Genomic DNA, 15223 nt, shown 5'->3' on the forward strand with positions numbered 1-15223 from the left:
TTACTGCAAGGTGTCCTGGCCATCAGCAGATGCACACTGGAGAATCTGAGACTGCTGATGTTTTCTGTATTGGGCTCTTCTTTTCTTAAACCAGCTCTGCAATAACATGGTGAAAGAGATGGCTTTAGTGTATTCAACAGTCAGTATCACAAGTGGCTAAAACAACTCTGTGTAACAGTAAATGCCAGTGAGCCTTTGATTGAACAAACTTTGGAACCAAGGACACACAAAACCCTTAGCAACCCCAGCCCTGGAAGTCGGAATTCAGAACAACCGGAAAAGGGAAATTCATTAGGGAGAACCTTTCCTCTCTTATGTCCTTTCAAGGAAATGGGAAAATATGACTCTAAGAAAGAGATCGGGGATCAGTAAATCAGGGTATGGAGAAGACGAGATATCAAAAGGTTTTCAGGGATTACAATCTACACACTCTCTGCCAAGGACAAGATAACTCATCATGCCCTTGAATTATTTGGTTTACTTGAACTACTGCTTAGAATAAAGTTATCTCCTCTGACTCTCTGGAAAGTCACACCCCACTACATCAATTCATGTCTATGTAATCCTCATGATATATGGCTATAATAGAAAGGATGGGAGAGCTCATATTTGGCCTTGAATCAATGTTAACAAAGGCACAACACGTCCCAATTCTGGTTCTGATTAAATAGGTGCAGGAATAGCTGAAATAATTGCCATAGATTCCTCAAATTTGATTGTTTTAGATGATGCCTACATTTCTGATCTAAGTTGAAGAGCCAGAAAGCTGAATATATTACTAATTTCTTTTTCTATATGACCCTGTACTCTTTTATCCATTAAAGATCTACAAAAATGCAGGGCCCTTGCTGGGTGACTGTGGAGGTTTCTGTGGCCTCCCATAGAGGCCTCTTATCTCCTATGCACAGGAAAGGAAGCTGCAAGAAAGTGGATGTGTCATTACCTGGATAAGTCTGGTTTTCAGCAGGCTTCCTGGAAATTGGTCTAAGGTCGTAGAGGAGACTGAAGATGAGGTGGTTGTAATTGGCTGCCATTGCCCTGGAGTGCATACATGAGTAACTGCTTTTTAAATAAGTAGAGGAGAAAGGACTGGGGGATGATGAGGAAAAGAAGGTGGAAATGGTAAATGAGGGGACAAGAATAGTCGATAGAAAGAAGAAAGAAAGCAGAAGATAAGAGAAGGGCAGGAGGAAAAGAAAGGGAGAGAGAAAAGCTCAAAGGAAGAAAAGAAAGAAGATATAGATCATTACATTGTTAATAGTCTCTGGTGACCGGACTTCTATACCTTAGTTTCAGCATTAACTGGAACATTGATTCTTGTCCTGCTCAGAATAACAGTGGCACCCTGCCTCTTCACCTGCAAGGCCAAATGCCTCAAACATATTAGAGTACTACTCAGCAATAAAAAACAAGGACTTTTTGAATTTTGCATGCAAATGGATGGAAATAGAAAACACTATCCTGAGTAAGGTAAGCCAGACCCAAAAAGAGGAACATGGGATGTACTCACTCATATTTGGTTTCTAGCCATAAACCAAGGACATTGAGCCTATAATTAGTGATCCTAGAGAAGCTAAATAAGGAGAACCCAAAGAAAAACATATAGGCATCCTCCTGAATATTAACCTTCAGCAAGCGATGAAAGGAGACAGGGACAGAGACCCACACTGGAGCACAGGACTGAAATCTCAAGGTCCAAATCAGGAGCAGAAGGAGAGAGAGCACGAGCAAGGAACTCAGGACCGCGAGGGGTGCACCCACACATTGAGACAATGGGGATGTTCTATCGGGAACTCAGCAAGACCAGCTGGCCTGGGTCTGAAAAAGCCTGGGATAAAACCGGACTCGCTGAACATAGCGGACAATGAGGACTACTGAGAACTCAAGAACAATGTCAATGGGTTTCTGATCCTACTGCACGCACTGGCTTTGTGGGAGCCTAGGCAGTTTGGATGCTCAACTTACTAGACCTGGATGGAGGTGGGGGTTCCTTGGACTTCCCACAGGACAGGGAACCCTGATTGCTTTTCGGGCTTGGGGGGTACTTAATTGGGGGAGGGGGAGGGAAATGGGAGGCGGTGGCGGGGAAGAGGCAGAAATCTTTAATAAATAAATAAATTAAAAAAAACAAAACATTGTTGAGTATGTGATAAACTATGTAGACTTTTGAATAAAAAAAAAGAAAATAAACTCATTTAAGTTACTGGTCCCTAGAAACAACTATGCCCTCCTAGAACAAGAAGAGTCAATGATTAGACTCAAGCCCTCTGACCTAGTCGGAAATGTGACAGTTTAATCCAGTGAAGAGGTTCCTCCATCTTCTATTCTTGTTGAGGCCACTGCAGGTAGAAATAGACTTTGATCTCTGTCATGAAGAATCCCACGGGAAATTAATTAATTCTATTCTAGGGACCAAAGATCAGGGATATCCTATCTAACTTAGCTGTGGTTAAACTTCCTGTTTGTATGAACCCCTCTGCCAGCTAACTGCTGTCTTAGCTTCAGTAAACAGCTTGATTCAAACTGCTTACTTTCTGTCCCTCCCTGACCCTTCTATTATGTGGACATATAGTCTAAAGAAGACCGACAAAGGACCAGAAGCCATGAAGGGAACTCAAACATACCAACATGATGCCTCCATAAACTCAATCAAAGCCCCAGTGTGTTTGGAGGAGGCCACTTGTTGGTTCTCACCTGTCCAGTTAGCTTAGCCCCGAAACAATCACAAAGCAACTATATTAATTAAGTCACTGATGGCATATTAGTTCTATCTAATCTAGCTAGTTCTGCAGTGTATCAGCCTCTAGAGATGCACTGCATCAGCCCCTAGAGCTGCAGTAAATGAGCCTCTCTGGAGCTGCAATGCATTAGCCTCTCTCTGGTGCTGCAGTTCATCAGCATCTAGAGCTGTAGTGCATAGGCCACTAGAGTGATAGTGCATCAGCCTCTATATATGAAGTACATCAGTATCTCTAGACCTGATATTCCTCATCCTCTAGAGCTGTACTGCATCATCTTCTCTGGAGCTGCAGTGCATCAGCCTCTAGAGCTCCAGCCCATCAGCTTCTCTAAAGCTGAAGAGCATCAGCTTCTCTGGAACTGCAGTGTATTAGACTCTAGAGCTGCAGTGAATAGCCCTCTAGAGGTGCAGTTTATCATCCTCTCTGGAGCTCCAGTGCATCAGGCTCTCTAGAGCTGCAGTACAAATGGCTCTGGAGTGATAGTCCATCAGTCTCTCTAGAGATGCAGTGCATCATCAGTCTCTCTAGAGCTGCAGTACAAATGGCTCTGGAGTGATAGTCCATCAGTCTCTCTAGAGATGCAGTGCATCATCAGTCTCTCTAGAGCTGCAGTACAAATGGCTCTGGAGTGATAGTCCATCAATCTCTCTAGAGATGCAGTACAAATGGCTCTGGAGTGATAGTCCATCAGCCTCTCTAGAGATGCAGTGCATCATCAGGCTCTCTGGAGCTGCAGTACAAATGGCTCTGGAGTGATAGTCCATCAGCCTCTCTAGAGATGCAGTGCATCATCAGTCTCTCTGGAGCTGCAGTACAAATGGCTCTGGAGTGATAGTCCATCAGTCTCTCTAGAGATGCAGTGCATCATCAGTCTCATTGGCGCTGCGATTCATCAGCATCTCTAGAGCTGCAGTGCATCAGCCTCTAGAGCTGTAGTGCATTGGCCTCTCTGAAGCTGCAGTGCATCTGTGTCTCCAGAGCTTCCTCACACCAGTTTCTGGGGCTGCAGCACCTCTGTCTCTCTGGAGCTGTAGTACAGGGTCCTGTCAGCTCAACAGGGGGAGAATGCCTCACTCGTTTGCTTTACTTTTCCAATCTCTATTCCTCTCCATCCTGGGGGAATCTCCCTCTTCTCTACCAGTTTATCCAACCTGAGCCTGGTCCTACTGTAGTTTACACCTTGTGGTGTTAGATTGTCATTCATCAGGGGCTCCTAGGCAGGACTGCTATTCTGTACAAGCTACTGCTGCAGGTAGGGAGTTTGCCTACATCAAGACTGCCCGATTCTTGCTGAAGGAAGTTAGCATGAATAGCACTCTGCACTGCCTTTCCCCTTTCTCATTTGCTATGGAGCAGTCCCTTTCTCTGGGCTCATGGCCTCACCTTTTATCCCATGATCTAAACATTAGTCTTTACGGTCTGGAGGAAAGAAATTCATTTGAAAATAAGATATCTACATCTCTTCCTAAAAGTGAGCTCTATATTTTCCCACATTCAAAAAACCCACATGTTCAACATAGTCTCCTTTAAAGGAAAAGAATACTTTCAGATTTCAAGTTAGTCAACAGAAGACACACTTGACCGTGGCTTGGCACCTTTGCTTTTTATGTATTTGCAAACACATAAAAACTTACAAAGGTGTGTGATCTGCATGTGTATCTATGTGCAAATGCACACTCGTGCATGCAGAGGACCAAGGTCAGAGTCATGCATCTTCCTAGCTTGCTCCCCACATGATTTAAACTGGCATGGTTGTCCCTGAACGTCAGCTCAGTAACTGAGCTAATCTAGGTCTCCTAATGATCCGCAGTCTCTGCCTCCTGAATAAGAGATTCTGACTACAGGTGAGCTGACACCTGCTAAACTTTATGCTGAGGGTCCCAACTCAGATAATCAGACTCATGTGGCAAGAGCTTTATCCTTCGGGCCCTCTCCTCAGTACCAACCTGCATTTTGACTTTCAATAACATCCCCTGTTCCCATTGTCTTTTAATCGATTAACTTAAATGGGCTCAATGTTATTCTTTTTGTTTAATTGTAACAAAATTAACCCTTTAAAGCTGTCAGCCACATACATATCATAACACTGACATGACAATTTTGCATTGTTTTTAGATAATCTAAACACAGCATCGGGGAACATGAAGTTTCAACTTTGCTGCTTTCTACATTGGCTTTCCACAAACTTACAAAGGTGGAAGGCCAACCATGTGCACTTGTGAGTGTCTTCCCACATGACTCTTGGATAATTTAAACACAGGTTAATTATGAAACACTGACTATCTCTCTGGTCTCACTTAATCCACATTATAACTAAGTGTTTATTTGTTGAAACAGAGCCCTATTTTTTTCCTACTTCTTGCTACATCAATTAGATGTCCCCAAGGTCACTTAGAGTCCTACTACAACAGTACACATAAGTACCCTGAAATGACCTGAGTGTCCGGACTTCAGTATTAATCTCTGTACACATACCAGTAAACATTAATGTTTTCCTATATGCATGACCATATAATACTCAATGCTGTCTATATATATGATGTTCCCATACTGATTATAAGTGTTCTTTGAATCTCAAATGGTTGAAAGACATTTGAGGAAATGTTCAACATCCTTAGTCATCTGAGAAATGCAAACCAAAACAACTCTAAGATTCTATCTTAAACCCATAAAAATGGCCATGATTAAAACACAGATGACATCCTATCTAGGGAGGATGTGGGGTAAAGGAAACACTCCTGCATTGGTGGTGGGAGTGTAAACTTGTACAGCTGCTTTGAAAATAAGTATGGCGATTTCAGAGAAAATTAGGAAACAATCCACCTCCACACCCAGCAATACTACTGTTGGTAATACACCCCCAAATACTCAATCACACCACAAGAACATCAGCTCAAATATGTTCATAGCAGCATTATTCATACATGTGCACAACAGTAAAAAATAATAATAATGGCATCTTGAAATTTGCAGGCAAATGATAGATCTAGAAAACACCATATTTGGTTATGTAACTCAGAAACAGAAAGACAAATATAATATATACTCACTCATACATAATTTTCACACATAAAGGAAAGAAAACCAGCAATACCGGGAATCTGAGACAACAAAGAGGACCCTGATACAGGCATAAATCGATCTACTTAGGAAGTAGGAAAAGACAAGATCTCCTAAGTAAACTGGGAGTGTGGGGGTCACAGGACAGTGAGACTGGGAGAAGGGAAAAAGGGTGAGGAGCAGAGAAAAATATAAAGCTCAATAAAGACAATTAAATAAAATAAAAATGCTAAAAAATTGTGTGCATTTTTTATTTTTATTTTTTTCAATTAAGAGACTACGGTGTCTCCAATAATGGGAAAAGACACTTAATGGCTGCCCGTTCCATTTTAACTCTGGAAAACTTCAAGAGTCAGTGCTCAGTTATTATTATAACCCAGACAAGGACACCTCTCACCCACGCTCGCTTTTCATAGTGGATACAAGAACATGGACCATGACCTGAAGCAGAGTGTCCTGCCCAAAGCTTTTTCAGACATACTAACCCGCACTCTGGATTCTCCCAGAAACAAGCGCTTTGCAAGATCCTTCCTGTGAGAAGAAGATGGAACGTGGAGCTGTTAGGGAAATAAAGCATTTCAGCTTGGCAAGATGAAAGTCATTTCTGGAGATGAATCACACCCAACACAAAACTATGTAGAGATGGTGAGCTCTGAAGTATGAAAACGGCTTTTCATTGATCTTTATTTTATTTAAAAAAAAAATAACCACATTGAGCATGGCGGTGGTGGCACACACCTTTAATCCCAGCACTCAGGAGGCAGAGGCAGGCAGATCTCTGTGAGTTCGAGTCCAGCCTGTTCTACAAGAGCTAGCTCCAGGACAGGCTCCAAAGCTACAGAGAAACCCTGTCTCAAGAAACCATTAAATGACATAAGGTGGATATGCTATAGTAGTAGAGGGATTACTTAGAAACCACTAGGTCTTTTTTATTTATTAATTTACTTATTTATTAAAGATTTCTGTCTCTTCCCTGCCACCGCCTCCCATTTCCCTCCCCCTCCCACAATCAAGTCCCCTTCCCTCGTCAGCCCAAGGAACAATCAGGGTTCCCTGAACTGTGGGAAGTCCAAGGACCACCCACCTCCATCCAGGTCTAGTAAGGTGAGCATCCAAACTGCCTAGGCTCCCAAAGCCAGTACGTGCAGAAGGATCAAAAACCCATTGCCATTGTTCTTGATTCTCAGTAGTCCTCATTGTCTGCTATGTTCAGCAAGTCCGGTTTTATCCTAGGCTTTATCAGACCCAGGCCAGCTGGCCTTGGTAAGTTCCCAATAGAACATCTTGAGTACAATTCCCATTATAAAACGTGGGTCAAGAAGAAGAGGATAAGAAGGGTGATGAAAAAAAAAACAACAAAAAGAAAACTTAAAGAAGAATTTGAGAGGCATCAACCAACACTGCATAGATAGATAGATAGATAGATAGATAGATAGATAGATAGATGATAGATAGATAGATAGAGATAGAGAGATACATAGAGAGATAGATAGACAAATAGATAAATATAGACATAGATACAGATATAAATGTTGACTTTGACCTCTTAAAACATCCTTCCCATACCCAGCAACTAAACAAAGACCTCGTGCTTGGGCTCAAAGCAGATAGGACCCACAGTGTGAAGAACACACCTCCTTGAGATGCTGATGGATGGGAGCTGGAACAGCTACTGAAACAAGTCACATACCTTATGATCTCATCAGGGTACTTAGTTTTTTCAAAAACATCTTCCAACTCATTCAGCTGCCTGGGTGTGAGACCAAACTGGATCCTGTGGCCTTGTACGCCAGACCTGAGGCACTCTGGCAGCAGCCACGTTCTCCTGCTCCTTCAACTGTGGGTTTCTGTACCCTTGGTGGTTCCCATGGCTCTCATGCCTGATGTCATCACCAACGTAGTTGAAGTTAACAACGTGGGTCACATCATCCTTGTGGTGTGGGATGCCCTGGTTCTTGTCGGAACCCTTTAGAGAACCTTCACCATAGATGACAATTTCTGTTGCTGCAGTGGCCTCATGTTCAAAATCAAGGCTCATCTCAATCTTATTTTCATTCAGTTTGTATAAACTGTCTTCCACATGTTGGGATTGGAAAGCCATGATGAGACCTAAAAGAGAGTAGTGTCATCTCCATAAATGGTTTGTGGATAGTAATGATTTTGTAACATGTGAGTTTTTAGCAAGTTTCATATCCGTCCTCTTTCCATCACACAATCCCTATAGGAGATATATGCCCACTGAAAGTGGCTCTAGGGAACATGTGCAGAATGGATCTAACATGGATCCAACCAAGTACACCAAAGCCTCTAGGAATGGAGTGGAGGAGAAAGAAAGCTGTTGCAGGTGCACAAGTAGGGATGAATACAGGCATTTACACCGAGCACATAACCTCTGGGTGAACCCCTGGAGAACTCTAGCTTCTGTATCTCACTGGGTGCACACTGCAAGATCTGGGAATTAAGTGGACATGGTTATGTCAGCTAGTGTTTGTCCCAGTTTCCTTGAGAGGACATTGAAAACACACCAACACTGTCCTCTACCTGAAGGAGTGTCATGCTTGTGAAGTGGAGTTTATGTAGCATTCTGGGAGGACAAGTCGCTGCAAAACACTGGACGTCACCATTGAAACAATGAAAATGCTAAAGATTGGGACTCTCCATCAGAGTCACTGTACGATGTCCTGCCCAGTACTTCTCATGTCTGACTAGGCTGACACTGTGTGGGTCTCTGCCCTTTTCACAGTGTCAGCAAACTCCTGAAGCTTGAAAGTGCTCTCAACAGTACTGGAGCTGAGAAATCACCATATATACAGTAAGTATACAAAAGTGAAATAACCTCGGGCTAGCTTCCATTCAAACAATTAATATTCTCAAAGAAATTTCCTCAGTGGGCTAAGATGTTGGAAAATATCAAGAGGATCTCATTAAGAAACTGCAATCCTTCACGCAGCGACTGATGGAAACAGATGCAGAACTACAAACACTGGTGAACCTCAGAGAATCCTGTGGAAAAGGTGGAGAAAGGATTGTGGGAAACAGAGAGGCCAAGAGCACCAAAAGATAAACCGCAGAATTTACTAACCTAGGTCTAGAGAGGATCACAGAGACTTGGCTGCAATTCAGGGAGCTTGCAAGGAACTGACCTAGGCCCTCTACCCATGTTTTATAGTTTTGTAAATTATGGTCTTGGTCTTCTGGTGGGGCTCCTAACAGTGGGGATGTCTCTGACCCTGTGATCTGCTTTGGGAAGCTTATCCTCCTACTGGATTGTATTATTCAACCTTAATAGGAGATGACGTGCCTAGTCTTACTGCATCTTGATATGCCACAGATGGCTGATATACATGGGAGACCTGCTCTTTTCTGTAAAGAGAAGAAGTAGATAGTGGGAAGAGGCAGGTTATTAGATAGGTCTGGGAAGAGAGAAAGAATGGAAAGGAAATGTGATTGGGAAAATAATTAATTAATAAAAAGAAAAGTAGAGTTTAACATTGCTTTTAAAAATTAATATTAAGGGGATGGCTTAAAGGTTAAGGGCACTACCTGTTCTTCTAGATGTCCTGAGTTCAATTCCCATGAACCACATGGTGGAACACAACCGTCTATAATGAGATCTGGTGCCCTCTTCTGGCGTGAAGGCATACATGCAGGTAGAACACTGTACACATGAAAAATAAACCAATCTAAAAATTAATATTAAATTTATTGAAGTTACAGGTTAAGAAATCACAAATTGTGATTGTCAGATTTTTTAAAAATCTTTTTTAAATACAAGGTCATTATTAGTTAGTGTGGTTGTACTTATGCATGCCTACAGGGGGCACTGGATCTCCTGAAGCTCTACTTAGAGATAGATGGTTACCGAGGTGGATCCTGGGAACTGTACTCTGGTCCTCTGAAAGAACAACAAAATCTCTTAGCCATTTAGTCGTCTGTACACTCTCCTCACACAAATGCAAACTTTTTCTTTCTTCCTTTTAATTGTAGAACCCTAGAGTGCTGTGATATCAGGACAGCTAGCAAGATTCCTAAGGAAGTTGTAGTGCAATTATTTTGACTTACAAATGTGAAAATCAACGTGCGTAAACACAAAATCATTGTCAAATACCTGTATAGTTAGTAGGTAAGTAAATTAGGATTCCTTCTAATTGTTGAAATTATTTGTTATGTGAGCATGGACCTTTACCATTTTGTGCATGTCACAGCACATGTTTGGATGTCAGAAGACAACTTGGGAAAATCAGTTCTCTTTCAATCATGCACTTCCCAGAGATCAGGTTCAGGTCATCTGTGGGGCAGAGATCCTTCTGTTTATGTGCTCCTTTCATACGTAAATGAATAGAGATAGGCATTTTGATAGGACAGTACTTAGGTAGGCAGGGAAGACAGAACTGAATGCTGGGAGGGAGAAAGCAGAGTGAGAGAAACACCATGGAGCTGCCACCAGAAATAGATGTGCTGTAACCTTGCTGGTAGGGCAAGACCTCATGGTGATACACAGATCAATAGAAGTGGGTTAAATTAATATGTAAGAGTTAGCCAATGAGAAGTTAGAGTTAATGTGCCTATCAGTGATTTAATTAATACAGTTTCTATGTGGTTATTTCTGGGCTAAGCAAGCTGGGCAGCCAAGAAGAACAAGCATCCCCCCTTACAACAATCAGGCTTGCAAGCAAGCATCTTTACCAAGGAATCATTGCAGAAAAACACCCCCATGGCTTCTTTTTTATGTATAAGGAGTGAGGGATTGTCATGACCCCATAACAGTATGGTTGATTAACATCTTCAAACAACATTAAGTATACTTTTACCAGGATAAGGTGGCACAAAACTTTAATGCCAGCACTTGGGAGTTAGAGGCAGGTGAACATCTGTGAATTAAAGCCCAGCCTAGTCTGCAAGAGCTAGATCCGGAGCAACCTCCAAAAACTGCAGAGAAACGCTGTCTCGCAAAACAAACAAAAAAATCTTTTGAATATTCAGCTTACTGAACATTGAGCCCTACATACACTATAGGGGTTCATAAATCATAACAGTTTCCCCAAAGACTCTTGACCTAAGTAAATCTATCAAATCCCTCCTAAACACCCTATCAGCAAAAAGGGTAGAATAGCCACTCTGAAGACAATACTATCCTTCCTGAATATTTATTACCCTTTTTAATATACTGTGTGTTTTTATAAAGATGAGTTCTTTTGTAGATTTCAGCCATAAATATAAAAAGCAGAGTCTCTGAGTCTATATCCTGCTAATGCCAGAAGCTGAGTTCTTCAAGGGTGATGCCTCACACAGCAATCCCCTAATATGTGCATCGTGTGAGCATCAGCAGAACAGGACACACTCACCTTCCCTTTTACTCACTGCTAATAAATCCTTGGATTCTAACCTCTGAGAAGGAAGAGAGGGGAAAAGACAGAAGAATGGGCATAAAAGGAGTGGAAAGGGCAGGCTGCTGTGAAGCAAGGAAATGCTTGACAGTGGGAGGTGGCACATGGTGGCCAGCTCCAAAGCCTGAGCTTTGTGTCTTAGGACCCTAGACCACTGTCTGATTATCAGTTACACTGGCCTCCTGTATTGCTGCTTCACCTACTCCTTTTGCCTCTAGCAACATCTTACTCTCACCTCCTAATGCAAAACACACTTTTTCTAAGGAAACAACACACATTTACTACTGCCGAAAGGAATCCTGCCCCAGACAGGAGGAACAACAATACCAGAGTCCACCTGGAGAACAAATTGCATTTACCAGACTTTCACCCAGCAAGGGCAGCTCAGAGAATGGGTTTAGAACTAAGTGGACATGGTCAGCTTTAGTGGCTGCTAGTTCAGGAGTGCCTGTTAGCACACTGAATGCGAGCCAGACATTGCTTTTCAAGTATAACATCAAGGTTTTGGGACTGGGTTGGAATAGAATTCTAGCTAACGACACAGTCCAATTAAAACAAACGGTGTGTTAATCCAAAAGAAAAATGATCTGCTTAAGAAGTTATTACATGGCCGGGGAATAGTGGCTGAGACAAACAGATCTCTGTGAGTTCTAGGCTAGCCTGGGCTACAAAAGCTAGTTCCAGGACAGGCTTCAAAGCTACGGAGAAACCCGGTGTCAAAAAAAAACAAAACAATTTAAAACAAAATAAAAAAAAAAACAAAAAAAAGAGCTAGTTCCAGGACATCTAGGACTGTTACACAAAGAAATCATGTTTCAAAAAGCCGAAATAATAATAATGATTATAATCACCTCAGATATTTAATAATTTCTGTTAAATTTCAGGTGTAATATTTGCATCAGCTCTTAACACCGAGGTATTGATTTGGTCAGTCCCTTACTCCTGTGTGACTGAAGGTAAACACACAAATATTCAGGCAATATTTAGAATAATACTTGGCCTATGACATATAGCATGTGACACGTTTTCCACAAAAGAATACGTGTCAGAGTTATTCAAGGTTGGAAGTTGGGGAGGTTCAGTCCATTCTTCCTGACCGATTCCTTAGGGTTTTCCTTGCTCTTAGAATTTTTGGGATCAGTAGTCATATCCTTTTACACTGTATACACAATATAGATATAAAATGAATGGCTAAATCTGTTTACAGATATAGAATAGGGAATCATTTAATTTTTTTCTTTCTCTTTATTTTTTTAGCATTAATGTCTTTATTACGGCTTGCAGTCCTTTATACAGGGGAAGAGGCTAAAATCTCTTTTTAAATTAACATTTCCCTTTATTTTACAATAGGGATCACAGTTTTTTTTTCCTTCCTCTCCTCTCAACCTCTCACCCTCCCTGACTCCCATCTATCCCCCTTCCCTTCTACCCACTGTTCCTAAGTCTCCATCTAGAAAGGGGCGGGCCTCCTGTGGACTTGAACATAGCAGGGCACATCAAGTTGAGGGAGGACCAAGCTCTTCACCCTGTATAAAGGCTGGGTAAGGTATCCACCACGGGGAATAGGTTCCAGAAAGTCAGCTAAGCACCAGGGACAGGTCCTGATCTCATAGCTAGGAACCTTACAAACAGAACAAGCTACACAATAGTCCCACACATGCAGAGGGCCTAGGTCGGGTCCATGAAAGCTCCTTAACTGTGGGTCCAGAGCCCATGTGGTCCCAGGAGCTTAGATCAGCTGTGCCTTTGGTTCCTCCATCATGACCTTGAACCCCCTGGCTCATACAATCCCTTTTCCCTTCCTCAGGGGGACTCCCAGAGCTCAACCCAGTGCCTGTCTGCAGATGTCTTTGAATCATTTCATGTTTTTTCTCTTGGGAATCTCTGTGAATCATTAGATTTTTGAAAGAGGTTTCTTTTGAGTAAGTGCAAAGATGGAAGTTTTGCTAAAAACGCACAATGGGGGACTGGATAGATAGATGGTTCAGTGATCAAGAGCCCTTGCTGCTCTAATAAAGGACCGGAGTTCGGCTCCCAGAGCCCACATAAGAAAGCTGATAACCACCTATTACTCTAGCTCCAGGGTATCCAGTGTCCTTGTCGGGACACTGCAGACACCCACACACATGTACAAATTCTTACACCTGAACGCACACACACATACACATAAATAAAACCTAAAATATATCTAAATAATGAGCTGAATCTTCCAAGAACTGAGAAAACCCTAGCGAATCTGTTAGGAAGAGGAGTCATGACCCTTCCCCATTTCCCCTTCTGGTTAGCTCAGGCACCGATTATTTTCCCGAAAAGGTGTCATATGCCTCAATTTGTGTGTTTATACAAGTTGATTACTTGACTATTTGTAGATTTGGCAGAGTAGATGAAGAGACAGAGACCCTGAGTCTGCAGTATGCCAGTGCAGGAAGCTGGGTCTTTCTGATGACATGGATTCATGGGATGATACTTGACATTTATACTTGGGCCTCAGAACAGTTACACTGGCCTTCTGTATTGCAGCCTCACCTACTCCTTTTGCCTCTGGCAACATCTGACTCTCAGCTGCTGTTGTGAAACACACTTTTTCTAAGGAAACAACACACATTTACTACTGCAGAAAGGAATCCTGCCCCAGACAGAAGGAACAACAATGCCAGAGTCCACCTGGAGAACAAATTGCATTTACCAGACTTCCTTACAGGAATATGGGTGAGCGGTTGCTTACAGGAGAGAAATGACTCCAAATCAGCTTTGTCCTGAAAGCCTACCAAGGTAGGACTGATGGCTCGCCAAATCTGGAAACCTGAGCCACACTGTGCAGTCCACAGACAGGACAGCAGGCTGCAGTCTTTCCAGACAGATCAGCTCCTCTAGCCTCTTCCAGGCAGCTCACCTGGTCTCTGTTCCTGCTGAGCTGTTCTACTGGTTTCTTCCAGACTGCTCTGCTGGTTTGAGAATGACTCCCAGCAGTCTCTACTATTTATCTACACTTGGGAGTACGGAGACTACTGGATCCATTCAGTTTGGGGCTCTTCCTGAAGTTACTCACAATTGGTTACCCCTTAAAGTGCTTTTCTGCTGGACTGAATGCTTTAACACTAGAGGACACTGCTAAGGAACTGCATAACAAGAGACAATGACAGAAATGCGCACTTGAGGCTGTCATGATCCTCATGACACTCTCCCCATGAAGTCACATGATGTTTGGAAATCCATATGGCCTTATACCATTCATGTACCTGGGGACAGAGCAGAGCAGGCCACAAAGGAACTCCTGTCATCTTCGTTAAACATACATGTTTCTGGCACATTTTGGATATAAGAGAGTATGTTGTTGTTCCCGGGCAACTAATCAGGTCATATTTACAGAACAAGACAGTTGGGGAGCAGAAGAAGGCACAGGGGTAGGGATACACTTCCCCGGGTTCACAAAATGATCCCAGGCCACAGAACACCTAAACTTGTGGAGAGGCCAATGTTGGCCAATGATCCAGAATGACCCAAGGACTTCATTTGAGGAATTTGCAGGCAGAATTGTTGTAGACATTGACTGCAATGCCACTGAATCCATCTGAACTGGCACAGAGAGAACAGCTTTCTATATGATTCTAAAGCAGTGGTTCTCAACCTTCCTGATGGTTCAACACTTTATACAGTTTCCCATGTGGTGGTGACCTACAACCATAAAATTGTCTGTTGCTACTTCATGACTATAATTTGTTATTGTTATGAATTATAATGTAAATATCTGACATGCAGGATATCTGAGAAGCAACCCCAAGTGGGTCAAACTTGTTGAGAACCACTATTCTAAGCAAAGGTGACTTTCATCTGAATTGTATGTACCTGGTTTTCCTCAAGCGAACCTCAGGGAATTTGGGTTCACCTGGCACCTACGACACCACAGTCCACTTCAAAGTTCCACATCCCTAATCAAATACATATTTGATGCTGCCTATTTGTGCTCGTGGCAAATTCACAACAAATTTTAGGAGCCAGAAGTACAATTGTTGATTCAGAAAAAGCCAGTAGTTT

General features: G+C 42.4%; 1 pseudogene; it reads right to left on the reverse strand.

Moving 5' to 3' along the window:
- On the reverse strand, nucleotides 1–7902 carry LOC142841829 (rhox homeobox family member 1-like; annotated as a pseudogene).
- Between the last annotated feature and the right edge of the window lie 7321 nt (nucleotides 7903–15223).

Source organism: Microtus pennsylvanicus, chromosome X (genome assembly GCF_037038515.1).
Source record: "Microtus pennsylvanicus isolate mMicPen1 chromosome X, mMicPen1.hap1, whole genome shotgun sequence".
Classification (NCBI taxonomy): Eukaryota; Metazoa; Chordata; class Mammalia; order Rodentia; family Cricetidae; genus Microtus; species Microtus pennsylvanicus.